Below are 15,204 nucleotides of genomic sequence, written 5' to 3' on the forward strand. Positions count from 1 at the left end.
TTAATTTCTAACTATGCCTCTGTGTGTATGCTTGGAGCACCCAAAAAGCTTACTGGGGTAAATAGTGCAAAGTGTACTGGGTAGCACTTGTTCAGGAAAGGTACGGAATGACAGCAGGAGGGAGGATCCTCTATTTCTGTTGATGGCAGAAGTTTGTCTGAACACAACCTCCGTTACCAAAATATTAAAAATACCCTTATCCATCTTTTGTCTACATAGAAACATGAAAAGGGCCACTAAAATAATTGACTTAAAGATACGTAGACCAGGTACATAGGTCTGCAGACTTTAAAGCTACATCGAGTAAGTAGAGTGGCAACACACTTTGTGCCGCATTCTGAAACAATATGGGCCGTAACTGATAAAAAAGGGGGGGGAGGGGGGGGGCGGTGTTTACCTTATAATGATCTCCTAATCCAGGCTAAAGCAGAGACATTTAAGTCTCGCATACCTGTTGTATTTCCAAAGAAAAACGCTAGAGCTCACAACCACTGCTGTGTTTCTGAGTTCAGCTAACTAGTAATGTCTTCAGCATGGAAAGCACAAGCTCGTGTAAGCATTGGCTTTCTCCTGAATGTGCAGCTCTTTGGAAACTTCCAACGACCTAATTACAGATGTATCTAGATGCATCTCTTTTGGATTCATTCATATGCTGTCTTTCTGTCAGCTCCCACCCGATTCTTGTGGTGGATTCAACTCTCTGGTTTGGTCAGTGGTGTTTCAGTCCTGGCTTAGATCTTTGCGTTTTGCAGAAAGTTCTGTGGAGACCCACAGAGGCTTTCAAATCTGAGACGAGCAGCCTGCTCGTCATTTGAAACAAAACAATGCCTTTTTTTAGCTTTGATTTAATCTCTAGGCATTCTGCAAATGTCCTTAGAATCTACCAGACTAAGCTAATGTAAATTTATGAATAATATCCTCAAGATGCAAGTAAAATTTGCTTATGTCTTTAAGCGGTTAGACTCTTTTAAAAACTGCAGCCTGTTAGTATGCCCCAGGCTGTGCTTCCCTCGACCCAGCATTCACTTTAGAACATTAATTTAATTGTGTTAAATTTCCTAGAGGTGTTAATTGAAGATGTTGGAAGTAAAGGTATGAAACCTGGTTCATAGTCACAAATGTTTTATTTCATCTCCAGATAGATTATTTTTAAGTAATGTGTAATTTGGTTTTCATTTCCTTTCCATTTTATTTAAAAGGAAAAGCTTTCTGCATTGTTACGTGCTGTTGCATACTTAATCTGTGCATTAAGAATAGCAAAAGTTAGTCTTACAGTATAGAAGGCTTGCATGCTACTTGGAAAGTTTAATCCATCACCCTGTGTTTATTTGTCAGCTGTTTAGATTTCATTCACTTTGAGTCACAATCTTTTCTCTCCAACTTGTGTATGAAGTATGAAATAAGTTCAAGATGTGTTTGTAAGTGTGTGTATGCATATCTCAACTTCTACCCTGCCAGTCAAAGATTGCCTTATTTCTTTCTTGGTTTTCCTGAAGAACGTGACTGCAAATCAAGATGCTCGGGGTGGGAAAAGTATCCGTAACCCCCCTAACTGTATTTGGAAATCTCAGGTTTGATACGTGCCATACAGACAGGTCAGATACGGAGAGCACATTCCATTGTTTTGAATAATGTCATCTTGAATATTGCTTATGGAAAATGGCTCTGCCTTTTCACACTTCTCCCTCCTGCTTTCCCTTGATATGTATAGATACAGATATGCTGTAAATGTTATGCTGATGGGAGGCTGCTAATGTGGGTGACCAGTTAGAGCATTTATTTGCAAATAAAACTGGCCCTTGTCTTTTTCCAAATTAGGGTGTTATTTTGTTAGGCACAGTATTTATTTGTATGACATTTCAGCCTTATGAGTTTCTTTTTAGTCCTTTATCATTATTACCAATATTTTTTTAATTATTATCAAATTCACTGCATGCCAATAATTTTTACGCCTATGGAAACTGATAGAATACCATAAATATTACTCAAGGTTGCTCCTTTCTCCCATCATGCATGGGCTGATCCATAGCTCTGGTACCAACAAGTTTCCACGGATGGTTTCTGATTGAGTTTCAAATTGAAAGGAAGATCTGCTCAGGCTCACAGTTCTGCCTGACCACAACACCCCGTCACCCTGTGGGAAGTGCCGCTCAAAAGGAACGGTGTCAACAGAAAACTCTCCTCTTCTGGCTGATGAAAGCTGCAGCCAAGTCAGTGCATATAGCTTCAGAACACCGCAGGCTCCAGTACTCTGCGAACTCCCAGTTGCTTTTCCCTGTAATCAGCCAGAAAAAGGTTTTGAAAGGCTCGGGAATGAATTGCAGAGTATGGCTGGACCCATCTGCCCCAAAACCATGCGGCTGACACAGGATGAGATAAAGGAGGGATCCTGCCATCAAAACGGACTTGTTCGGGCAGTACAGCTGACAGGTGAGTACCACAGCTGTCACATACTTACTTGCCACAACCAGTATGTTTCTGCTCTTAATATTAAAAGTGTGTCAGAATTTCCATTATAAACCACTTGTTTTGTGGGTTTATAGCTTGGCCATAAAAATACACCTTGAGTCTTGGCATATAGCCATTTGGCTGCTTCTAACACAATATTAATTCAGAACATCCAGTGTTTTTAAGTACCAGTATCTGAAAAGCTATTGCTTCCTTTTTCTTTTTTCTTTTTCTTTTTTTTTTTTTTTCATCGACTACCTTGTCTTCTGCAGGACTTGCAGAAACCAAAATGGCCAGATGTCACTTCAACAAGAACCTGCAGTGTCTGGAAGCCCTTTCTGGAAGGACTGAGAACTGTGACAAGAAAGATAGATCTGGGGACATCTACAAAATTCTCAGGCCAGATGGGAAGGCTGGATACAGACCTCCAAGACTGAATTGACAAGGTCACTGTCTCGTCCAGCAATCTGACTGCCATGACCCAGAAAGCTTACCAGGAGATAGCAGAAAGCAGGAAAGTTTTGGCCAGCCTGGAACTTGCTGGTGCAGATGAAGATATAAGCTAAAATATCAATTTTGGAATGAAATCAAAGAATCTTAGGTCACATTTGAAGTCTGAGGGTGACAAAATGATTGTCAGTCCATGATCTCTGTAAGAAGAGAAATCAGGAGAAAACAGTACTTGTCATTTGAAATTTACTGATGCTCAGGATATTTCAGATCAGCTCAAAAAATACCAAACCCTCTACTTCTGAGCTATGGGCTGAAAAGATGGACAGAAACTGGAGCTCCTAGCAGCCAAATCCTGTAACTCAAGTACTGTTTATAAAATGAATGATGAAAAGGGGTGATCCCGATCTGATCCCTGGCCTTACTGGATGTACAATTAGGAAAAGTGATAATCTTGGTTTGTAAAACAAGGAAATTTGGCAGCTATGGAAAAATTAAAGGAAGCAGTTCAGTTAAATATTAGACTTATGAAAAAATTGGCCATAAAAGCTGTTCTGAGGCTGGCCAGGTCAGAGCCTCAGAAACATTAGAGAAGGTTCTTCAATCACTTCAGGAAATGTGAAGACATGAAGCTGAAGGTGCTGAGCTCCAAAGGAATGAGGAGAAAGCTTATAGCTTTTCTCTAGGTTTGGTCAGTCTATTTTCTGAATGTATGTTAAGATCTGTGAAATGAATGGAATAAAGTTCCCTTTCTCAAACTGAAGTTATTGGACTAGGTGGACTGAAAAAGAATAAATTGGTCTCAAGCAGGGAGAATGACTACTGGCAAACATGAAATATCCAAAAAGTGGGAAAACTGATATTGAAAATTCATCCACTTCTGAGCAAGAAAGTAACTAAAATCATGGGTAAGCTATGCAAGGATTTGGATTTCATTACGATTAGTAATAGAATAATAATAGAAAAATAGAAAAATAAGCTGGAAGAAGACATACGTGTCTTACAAATCAAGTCTCCAGAAATTGTCTTTGATTACATGGCCCAGGTGAAGCATAGTATTTGTAGATAACTAATCTGCAATGAGCAGATTTTCCTAGTACAGCAGTGAACTAGTACAACAGCTACTTTTGCAGTATCTTTTTACCCAAGCAAAGGTAGAGTGATGGAAATCATATTTTAAGGGCCAAGCCTTTGCAGAAAACTTACCTGCTTAGCTGCTAGATCAGAAGGAGAGGTTAATTTTCTCTTGCACTAAGAAATTTAAATTCTAAATTCATTTAAATGCAGACCTGCAGCATGTTCTCAAGTGATTTCCTCACAGCATATGACAATGTAGGTAGGTGTACTTGCTCTGGCTTTAACCCAGCTAGCACAGCTACCTGTAACTTTGCAAATACAACAGCTCGGAGATCGATACAAGTCATAGAGGTCCACTGAGTACCTCCAGGCTACAACGAGCTTACGAGCCTCCACTGACGTTAGTCGCCATTGGTGTTGGTGCTTGCGCTAGCAGGGATAAAGACACATGGCTGTGCCACAATTACAGTTTCGGTGTACTGTTTAGATTCCCTAAAAGTTTTTTCCAGTTGAAAATCAGTTCTCTGGATCCAATAAATACACAGCCTGCACACAGTGGTCTGCCACAGATTGATTCTGAGGGAAACCAACCCATTACAGCACACCTTGCTGTTTAGCAAAAGCAAAGTGGCAAGGAGTACTACTGGGCATCACGGAAATGAACTGGAGTGGGATAAGTGAGCTTTCAATGATTTTTGGACATCACTCACAGTTCTGATTAAACTGAAACGGTGCCCCAAGCAGATTCTGTGGAGCCAAGTAGCAGGAAAACGGGGAGGGAACAGCTTTCAGAGCAGGACAAGACCTACTGCAATTTAAAAAGATGTCTTTTTGCTCAGCACCTGCTGTGTTTTAGGGGATGGGGAGCAGGTATGGCACAGCACACCTGTTTCAGATTATCTCGAGATGATATCTTGGTATGAAGTAAAACATTTGAACAGGAACTGACGTATTTACAAATGGTCTGTAATACATTGAAAGTCATCAACCTGAAATAAAATTCAAAGACAAGTGAATCATTGCAAGCAGAAGTAATTAATTATGAGTACACAGCCAGCCAGGGAATGGTTTTCACAGACAAAAAGAAAATGGAGGCAGGACAATCCTGACCAGCTCACCAGACAACGGCAGTCAGGTACAGGTTTCTGAGTCTTTTTAAGGATTTAAAGATACTGCTATTTCAGGCAGTTTATTTGTGGCTTTGTTAATGCTGTAAAACCACTGCATGAGTTTGGGGAGAAGAAAACAGTCTCAGTGGCTAGCATAGTGTGATTTAATATTTTCAGTTTTTAAAAAAAAGCTTTTGTAACTGCTCCCGTTTTAGCCTCCCTATGTTTCAGACACCTTTCAGGCTGGACACAGATGCTAGCGCTTACGGTCTGGGGGCAGTATTGACAGAGGAAATCAAAGGGCTGGAGAGGATGGTGGCTTATTACAGCAAAAAGTTCATGTTCTCGGGAGAGAAATTAATATTCTGCTCAAAGAACATCTGACAGTGGTTAAATCTATAGAACATTTTCACTACTGTTTCTTTGGGAAAAGATATATGGTTTGGAGAAATCCTTCACGGGCTGCAGGGACTTGGAAGGGCTCGTTGCTCCTGATGGCAGGAGGGAGGAGAGTTGTGCTGCCAGGGGTGAAACAGGCTTGAGCACACGATCAGCTGGAGAGCAACGCTGGAGGTTCGTTACCAGCGCTGCCCTAGCCCAGAACACGGAACAGGTCGCCTTGCGAAACCGTGGCCCTCCTGAGTGCCTGGGTTCCTCTGGGATGGGGGATTGGAGCAGTAGGCAATGGCATCATCTCCCGTTACAGGATTCCTGCTGGGCACAGAATTATGGACGACTTCTTTTATAAACAAGCATAATTGTATTGAAGAAACACGTGACTATCATCCATTAGTTTCTTCTGACATAAATATGGTACAATAAATTGAATTTTACCAATTTGTTAGTATTCAAAGAGGCAAGCTGCTATTAAATCCTCCACCTCTACTGTTAGACAAAGCAAAGCAGATCTGTACCTTAGTGAAAGGCTGATACAATACCATATGGCTGAAACATGTGATTTTATACCTACCTATCTGTAAAATATCGTGATGATTTCTGGCATCCATGCACGTGAACTAAGTAATTGATAATTTTCTTGCTATGTTAAACCAAGTGCTATGACATTTTGAGGGCTTTTTGATACAGCAGAGATCCAGCTTTAGAATTTTTGTACCTAAAGCCATGCTTTCCTAAATGTCTTGGGTTTCTATACCTGAGGATCACAGAGCCGTCATATTAAATTTCTAGTGTCTCACTGACATGTGCCACAACAGACTGCAATACCAGAGTTCCAGAAGCAAAGGGAAATAAGTGCATGGCTTTAAACATGTTTGTCTGTTTAAAACACAGATATCTCAACTTCAGGACATCATAGGCAGCTGCAAACTGAAAGGTCAAAAGCTAAAAAAAGTGGGTACTCAGGAATAACCTGATTTTAACACATTTCTTTCAATTTAAATCTATTTGAAGCTTTCTTCAGGCAGTAGGGAGGAACAAAACACTGAAAAATCAGTTGGGTAAAGGTTTTCATCACTTTGTAAAACCTCTGTTGAATAAGCTGGCATGTAAATCAGCGGTACTGCTAGGTTACTATGAGTTGTCCAGTAATACTGACCTACCTCAGTGGGGGTACATTTCATGAAACATGAAGCAGGGGTGTTTTTTTCATGTGTGAGCTGTTGATGTGTTTTTAATGCAGCTTAAGTGCCAAGTGCATTTTAAAAACAGGAGTGGGAAGGAGAGCATCAGAAAGCTGATTCTGAATGTGGGGAGCCCGCTGCCGTTAAATAGCAGGCTTGGGTAGCTGCTCTGTGTGCCTGGAACTGGGGCCTCCGAATCCGTGACGCCAGACACGTGTGTACGCGGGAGGTGCTTGTATCAGGAGTAATGCGAGATCCCAGCACCTGGGCAGGATTCAAAGTAATTTGTGCTTTAAAATCTGACCTATTGGGGGCTGTAAGGAAGGTTTGAGGTTACTTGATGTTTCTGATTTTGTGCCTTGGTCTCCGTTCTCGCTTCCCCTTTGTTGTGCCTGCTTAGCTGCTGCTCGGAGTGCTCTGTCCTCCAGCGGGATCCTCAGGGTAGAGTTGCTAGGAGCTGCGTAGGCACGTGGAGCTCGCTTGTGTACCTACTTCGTGGGCTTGGTGCAGGACACCGTGATGCGGGCCATGCTGAATGTCAGATTTAGGTGATTTCTTCTGGATCCCTTGAAAGTCCATTAATCTTAAGAGCTGGGACTCGAATGGCTAACGGTCCATTCCAGCAAAGTGCTGAGCTCCCTCAATTCAAAACATCTTGCAGAATGAGGCCAAAGACTATGAGTTAGGAAGAGGTGTGAGGAGAGCTTTATTGGTATGGCACATATTTAACCCATAGGAAAACCCACAAATTTTACTCATTTTAAGTGTATTTCACACTTTTTGACTATTTGAAATAACCACATTTGTAAAAACTTCTTTTAATGAATAGAGCTCTTTATGTACAAAGGCAAACCTTTTTTCCCCCTAAGTACAGTACTTTTAAAATACTATTTCTTTTGTAGGTCTGGCTGCTTCCATCGTCTGTTCGTTATTGCTTGCTGCTGCAGAACCCTCAAGAACTGAAAACAGGCAATTTAGATAAAGTATAATCTTGACAGATTTTTGCTGATCCATACCACACGTTCGTCGGGACTAATAAGACAGATAAGTAAAGGACTTTGTTATTTAATGCCAACTCTGGTAAAGCTGTTCTTCGGCACAAGTGGTGAGGTGGTACAGTCTTGGTGTTCAAGTGATGGGAGAGAGCTACCTGGTTACAGATTCTGGCCCCACTGAAGACAGTGGGGGTTCTGCCATTTGACTTCCGCAAAGCGAGGGCTTCACCACACGTTTAAAAGAATTATTTCACTGGGACCCTTGTCAGAATGCTGGTAAACGCATCATTTTTAAATCTACCTTCCTTCTCACATTTGAATGTTTGTTTGCCTTACATGCGCTTCAGAGTAACTTGGTATATAAACTTCTCATCGATTTCATTTTTATTTCAAGTTAATTTTGAATCCGTTCATTTTTTGTATTTCTTGTGCATTTAGAGACACCCCCCCATGGCAATGTCTGGGCTAAAAACATGGTAGGGGAGTGTTCGCATATTTTGTATTGCTGGGATTTAAGCTGAATTAAAGAAAGACAGAAATGAAAACATTTGCATTTGTTTATGTAATTAAAAAAAGTCACATAAAATTGGGCCCAAGCTAGCGAGCATATCCCTTTAATGAACACAAACCTTCACCTTTTTTTGCAAGCACACCGTAAATGGAGAGGCATACATGTCATATCTGCCGTATCAATGTCATTTTAGAGTATGTAAAAAACCACTCTATTTGTCTTAGGAAATATCGAAAACTTTTATAGGGAATTTGGAAAATATTTTTTTGGCTAGCATGAAAGGTAAAATCCTGCAGCACAAAGTACAGACATGGGCACAGAGACTGAACAGACGGGCTGCTGTAAAACAACCATTTAATAAGGCATTAAAATGCCATCGACTTGGACACATAAAAAAAAAGCTATGAAAACAAATGCCTTTCAAATAATTAGGATCTTATGCTTGAGACCAGTGTTGATCTCTATGCAGAGATTTTCCTGCTGAAATCAGACCAGTCTAAGTCTGATCGTCTAAGGAAGGAATTAGCAGCGTATAAATCGGCTGCTGCTTGAGATTTTTCTGTTTCTGCCATACATAACCATTCATATAAATGATCACTTCAGCCTTTCTATCTCCTTTCTGTTTCCTAAAGTATTTTGGAATACGTTTGATTTAGGATGCCAGAATAATTTTTTAATTGAATCTCAGATTTTTATCATGAGCATGTGAAATGGTTGAGTTACTAGCTTTTAGCCATGCTGTGTGAGTGAACCTGAGCCAGGCTAACAGATGCAGCCAGAAATAGCAGCAGAACCCATTTCTGTGCCTGAAAATGTAGTGTGACTTTGCTTTCATTTGAAGGAATGTACTTGTATTGATTTTAATATTTAACAATAGTTTGTAGTGGTAGCTGGTGTGTACAATATATCAAACCGTTGTATAAATTTATCCTTTAATAAAAAAAAGTTATTCAAGAACAAACTTATCACCTATAATGTGTACAAATACAAAAGTAATTATGATAATTGACCTTTTATGTCTGTGTGTTTAAGCCTGGCTCACAAATATAATGATATTCCTCATTAGCACAGCTCAGAAAAGCTACAGTATTCAAAAAGAACTTCTTTAGAAGGATGTGCATCTGTGAGAACGTAATCAACGCGATAAAACAAAACAATAGAGCTGGTGTTGAAGAGATGAGCATCAGATTCTCAACTTTAAGTTGGAATTTAATAGATTTTATTGCAAAAGTAGTGTTAAATGAATATTGTTTTCCTTATATACTACAATTACTGTTTTGATCTTCATTTTGCTGAGTACTAACATCAGTAATCTTGGAGAAACTAATGTTTGTCCCTTCTGTATTTCACGTTGTTTCCTGTTTTGTCATTAGCCAGCTGTTAGCCCCTAAGGCACGTATTTTTAAACTTCTAGTCCAGCACGTGTCTTCCTTTCAGGTCTCTCATTTCAGATACTCTTCGATTTTGTGGTTTTCACATGTAGAACTGGGTCCCATGGTGAGAGCCCATCTCCCAAACCATCAGAATGGGAAATCTTTCTATTGATGCTGTGATTTCATCTGCTAATCAGTTTTATATGACTTTCTGCTAGCCTAGTTTTTCAAGGTGTGAAAATTTGCACTACAGAGATATTTTATGGATTGCAACTGTAATTTCAGATTCTAAATAGCTGATCTGATTATAAAGCTTTGGGCAGAATTTTTAGGATCCTATGAATTGCTGCTAAACCGATGTTGGCATTTGGCTGGAAGTACATCCCAATTAGTAACCCTTCTATCTAGCAGTAGCAGTATGCAAGTGATTTTTTTTTTTTTTTTTTAAAGTCAGTCGTAAATGATTAGTCCAAAAGAGTAGCATAAAACTAACTTCGGACTAGTCCCCTGCAGGAGTCGGCTGGAGGAAATTAAAGGATCAACAACAGAAGGGAAGCACTGAGGTAGGATTGTTCCAGGCTGCAGCCACAGGCTCTCACATGCACTCAGGAAATTGACTTCATCAAAAGCCGAGGATGCAGGCATGAGGATGAGGAGGATAATGCAGGTGATGATTCTAAATCATGGCTCAATATCACATCATTTTCCAAGGGAGAGGTTTCATCCCCACCTCAAAAAAAGCAGTTTTTTCTATATAAAAATTGAATCTTCTCCTTATGAATTAATAAAAGTTCAGCACAAATCTGAGCTATAAATCTGATATAACTTAATAAATAATGAAGACTCAGTTTCCCCCAAAATAATATCAGTTGGAAGGGTTTTTTGCACAAGTAAAAGAAGGACTCCTTGTAAGCTCCACTGCTTATTCCAGTCACTGCACTGTGCCCCATGTGTGGATTTGTGTATCTGTGTGTGTGAGAGCTGTAAAAGCAATGACTCAGGAGTGCTTGGGACTCGCAGTCTGGCATTTTCTTTAATGTCTTAATTCACGCTGCAGAAATGTGGATCTTCTGGGCCTGGGATGAAGCTGAAACCTTTCTAGTGGAGCAGGAAAGAATCACAAGAAGGGAAATGCATAAATCTACATCTGGACCCAAGTATGCTGGGAAGGCGTAAAGAGATGGGGGAGCAGGAGTGCCAGAGCAGGGCTGAGAGAGAGCAGAATTCCAAGGGGAGAAGTGGAAGAAAGAAAGAGGAATGTCCCAGGAATGAAGCTCTTATAATGTTCAAAACTTTCATCAGAAATAAAACACTGGAAGGCTATAATCCAAATAAGGAAATTAGAAAAAAATTAACAATATTCAGCTATTCAGATGTCAAAAGAAATGGCAGCGTTATTGGTGTTAGAGGTTATTGCCAGGAGGGAAAATCTCAGCATGTCTTGGGTAATTAAGCTTCATTGGAGAGCATGGATCCCTTCTCCAGGTAAGAAATGCTTTTATAACATGGCATCTTTTGCTATTGTAATTAAACACCATGGGCTATTCTGCATATGAAGTCTTAAACACTTTAGTCCTTTATCAGGGGATTTTACTGGCCAGGCATGTGTGTTCTTATGGCAAAAAACATTGACTGCTATAAAAAAAGAAACCCAAACATTTCTTTTTATGACTTGACTTGCTGTATTTTTATATATATTGAGCCAAATTCATCCCTTGTGTAGCTCAGTTGAAGCCAATAAGGATAGATTTGGCCCATGTCTATATGAAAAAGGTGGTGACAATTAAAATATATTGTTTAATAATGAGAGCTATGGTAGTGAAGTGTCTTTGTGTCTATGAAATTATACACCATGACACCATGTATAGAGTGGGGCTAGCAAAACATATAAGACCAGTTTCTGATGGAAAGGCAAAAGCACTCTAACTTTTATTATTACGATTAAATATCACAAAGGCATTTGAACAAGACTAATTTAGGTAACATCTCCAGAAATCTCATTTATAGTGTAGTATTTTACCGTAGAGCAAGCCATTTTAAAATATTTCTTGAATGGGTTTTTATATGTGGCTATCAAGGACAGTATGACGGGCTGTTATTAGCAGTAAGTAAAAGAACAGTTTTTATTTCGCTTATATTCTAGTGATATTCAGTAATATTACAAAAAGAAATGTACCCTGTTAAACAAAACGTGCAGACAGCCGTTATTATCACTTTATATGGGTAATTCCCAGTTGTTCCTTTGCAGAAGGCATTGTTCATAGCTGAAGCTCTGGAGGTGGTGCCTATGCGCTGGCACGGTGTGCCTTCGTAGCGCTCTTGGTGAGGTACAGTGACTTGCAGAAGCCAAAGCCTTACTCTTCTGGCGAACCCCTCCTGACCTCCTGCTGGAGGTGTGGGCACCGGCCCTGCCCCGCTCCGGGCTCCCCGCCAGCCTTGCTCTGCACCCCAACTGTCCGGAGCCAGGCCAAGCGCTCCGGTGGGCGCTGGGTCACCGAGGGGGATAACCAGAGCGATTGCCCTGGGGCCTGGAGGGCTCAGGAAAAGTCTTTTACCCCGGGGCCCCCCTGCTCCTTCCCCTCTGCTCTGACCCTTTGCAGCTGCCTCTGGGCTACCTGTCAGTATGCTTTAGGAACTGGGGTGGGAAAGGTCAGGGCAGTAAGAGGACAGCTATTTTGTCGACCCAGGAACTGAATGAGCTGTTGCTGGCCCTGCCCAGGAGCATGCAGACGACAGCAATACCTAGCCTGCCTAGCTAACGGACTCCAGCAGAAAAGGTAGCTCTTAGATGAGAATAAGGATATAAAATAGAACAGATGCAATGAGTTGCTCAGTTCCTCTAGTGCTACTGGTCTTCTGAGGAGCCCCTGACCCCCTAAAAATGAGGCGGGATGGAGGGAGGAACACAGAACAACAAAAAATCATTTTTGCTGTACTTATTGCTCTTCTGAATCTCTTTTACAGAAATCTGGCTTTGGCATTGAATCCAGATAATATTTTATTAGAAGAAAGCATGATTCATTGAAATAGTGCACTTTAGTATCTATGTAAAGGAAAACTGGGAAAGACACAAAAGCAGCTAGGCGGTGGAAAACCAATTCAAGGAACCATTGCCACACAAAGAATCTCAATCTGCAGTAAGAAACAACAGAAAGGAACAAAATATTTCCAAGGAAACATCTGAGCATGGTGTTGGAGCCAAGTAAGGAATTATTACTGTATTAGCCTGTCAGGAAAGGGTCGTGCAGTATATGTGGTAGCAGAATACCTTGTCATTTTGAAATTAATCTGAATATTTTTTTGTATTAGCATCAATGTGATGATCAGGACTAGCCCATGTACCTGTAAAATTGAAACTTAACCAAAGGAGTAATAAGGGATCCCAGGAGGAAGGGGCATGTTTAGTCTGTCTTAAATAGGATAAAAGTTACTTTTCTCCTTTTTTGCACATTTTCAGAGGCCTGTTTTTCATAGCACGCAAAGCACGGCTGTGTTACCCACGGTTCCTTACATACTATCAGAAGTGGTTAAAGCAAGTGAACCTGGAGAAGAACCTAAACCTGTCTCCGTGATGCTAAAGCTGTTGACCCCATGCTAGGTGATGTTGCGGTGTACACAGCTCATAGCCTCATCCAACACTGCCAAAGTTCGCAATGTTGAACCGGGGTCCCAGCTTCCATCACACAGAACTGGGAGCTTCACCTTGCCCTGCGTGTAGCTGCGCTCGGGGCCACTGCGTTACTCACAGCACGTAAGCACAAGCGTGCGCATTCACCAGCACTGTCAGGTCCTCAGGCAACTTGTCTGCACGTTACCAGTAGCTTTTGCTCTTTTGCAAGAAGAGGGGGGTTATATTTTTTTAATTATTTCTCACTTTCTCTCCTCTTTTTTGGTTTTCCAGTTCACGTTTCCCTTGTATCTAGTTCCTGGCCACTGACTTCCTGCTGTTAGTAGGACGAAAATGATTTAATTAACTACTTCCCAGAGGTGAGTGAATATTATTTTCATGTTACGCATGAAAGAAGCAAGTAGTTCACTGATGGCTGTGGGCTGAATCATTGCCGAGGGCAGTAGCGTTTGTAAATCCCAAATTTCACTGGAGTCCTTGGCCTGCAGCAGAAGCTGTTTTCTCCTTTGAAACCACAGCTAAGAGGAATACAAGTAAGTAATATTTTTTAGCTTCACACGTGCTGATTTTTGTTAGTAGCTGGTCTAAACAAGGACTTAGTCGCAGCTTCTTTGCATGTTTAACTTGGCATTTGTTAGGAGGGAAGCAAGCTATGTGTGCAGGAGGCGTTAAAGCACACGGCGAGCTAGCGGCAGCACTCGGTCACCCTGCGAGCGCCCTGTCACGCTTTGGTGGGACATGCCCTGGGTGGGGTGTGCACGCTGGGTCCTCATTTCCCCTGGCTTCTCGGAGCTTTGGGTATTGCTCTTCCTAGGTTCTTGATGTAACGTCTCTGCCGCTCCTGAGTTTCTGTATCACTCTGGGGAGGATGGCCAGTGGATCCATCGGGACCTCAGTATTCCAGCCCTCACTCACCTCACCCTAAGTATTCTGGATCTGGTGAAGTACAGGTTTTGCCACCTTGATTTTTCAAGCACACCTCCCCAGCCTACTGGCGTTGGCACCTTCCAGTCTTGACATGCTCAGGCGATGTTCATACAGATCTTGCTCCTTACACCTTACTGAGGAAGAAATGTAGAAAAGCTGTGGGTTGTCCAAGCGTCTAGGCAACAGGCATGTGCTCAGCTCTAACACCGAGTATAAATCTAGTCCTTCTGTGTGATACTGGACAGAAATCCCAGTGGAAGCTTTTTCTACCTCTAACCTGTCTACTTGCCTTCATAATGATGAATGGTGGGAGGGAAAGGGGAGGTGGGGGACGACACTATCTCAGCTTTGAACTGGCTGTTTCTTGAGAAGGAAGCATGCAGATTCATTTAAAACAGAATTTTTATATGGCTAAAATCCTTGGCATTTTTCTCCTTTTGGTCACTTTGGTGTTCTCATAAATAAGTCTTAGATCAAATCCTTACCTGAAGACGTCTAATCATTGCAGGTGAGACATTGTGGCTACTTTTATTTTTTACTATAAATTGAGTTGATTACCTGTCCCCGCTTCCATTTTTGTCCTGCACATAGCGGCTCAGTAGCCACCACCTTTGCTTTCAGGCTAGGTATCCATTGCACGCTGACTGTTTTACATTACTTCTGATGAACAGAGCGAGTTCATCACCTTTCCAGGATGTCTCGTGATTGATTCCTCATGTCTGGGGCAATCTGCTCTAAAGTTTCAGGCTAACGTGAAGTACTTGGATTTAGTGGGAATAATTAATGGTTTGAGGCTTATTCTTCTTATGTTTTGAGCTTTGGATTTGTGTATTAGATTCACAACTGATATTAAATAAAATAGAATGCATTAGATTCAGAATTTTATTATTCTCTCAGTAGCTGCTCGGATGCACTGAGCGTGAGTAAACTATAATTTGCAGAGTGTGGCTGTGTCATCCATCAAACTGAAATGCACTGTGCCTCATACCTAAACGACACTGCCCAGCCAAGGCTGCAAGCTGGGCTTGTTGAAAAGCAGATTAGAGGGCTGGTCTTGCTATGCTGAAGTCTGTAAAAGTTTTCCTATTGACTTCAACAGAAATAGG

The 15,204-nt window shown here is 41.2% G+C and overlaps 1 long non-coding RNA gene across 1 annotated transcript; it reads left to right on the forward strand.

Moving 5' to 3' along the window:
• The first annotated feature begins 419 nt into the window (after positions 1-419).
• On the forward strand, positions 420-9,786 carry LOC114011145 (uncharacterized). Its single transcript, XR_003552945.2, has 3 exons — positions 420-2,430; positions 2,721-3,806; positions 7,567-9,786. It is a non-coding gene; the product is annotated as an uncharacterized LOC114011145 (long non-coding RNA).
• The last annotated feature ends 5,418 nt before the right edge of the window (positions 9,787-15,204 follow it).

Source organism: Falco peregrinus, chromosome 2 (assembly GCF_023634155.1).
Source record: "Falco peregrinus isolate bFalPer1 chromosome 2, bFalPer1.pri, whole genome shotgun sequence".
In the NCBI taxonomy this organism is placed as follows: domain Eukaryota; kingdom Metazoa; phylum Chordata; class Aves; order Falconiformes; family Falconidae; genus Falco; species Falco peregrinus.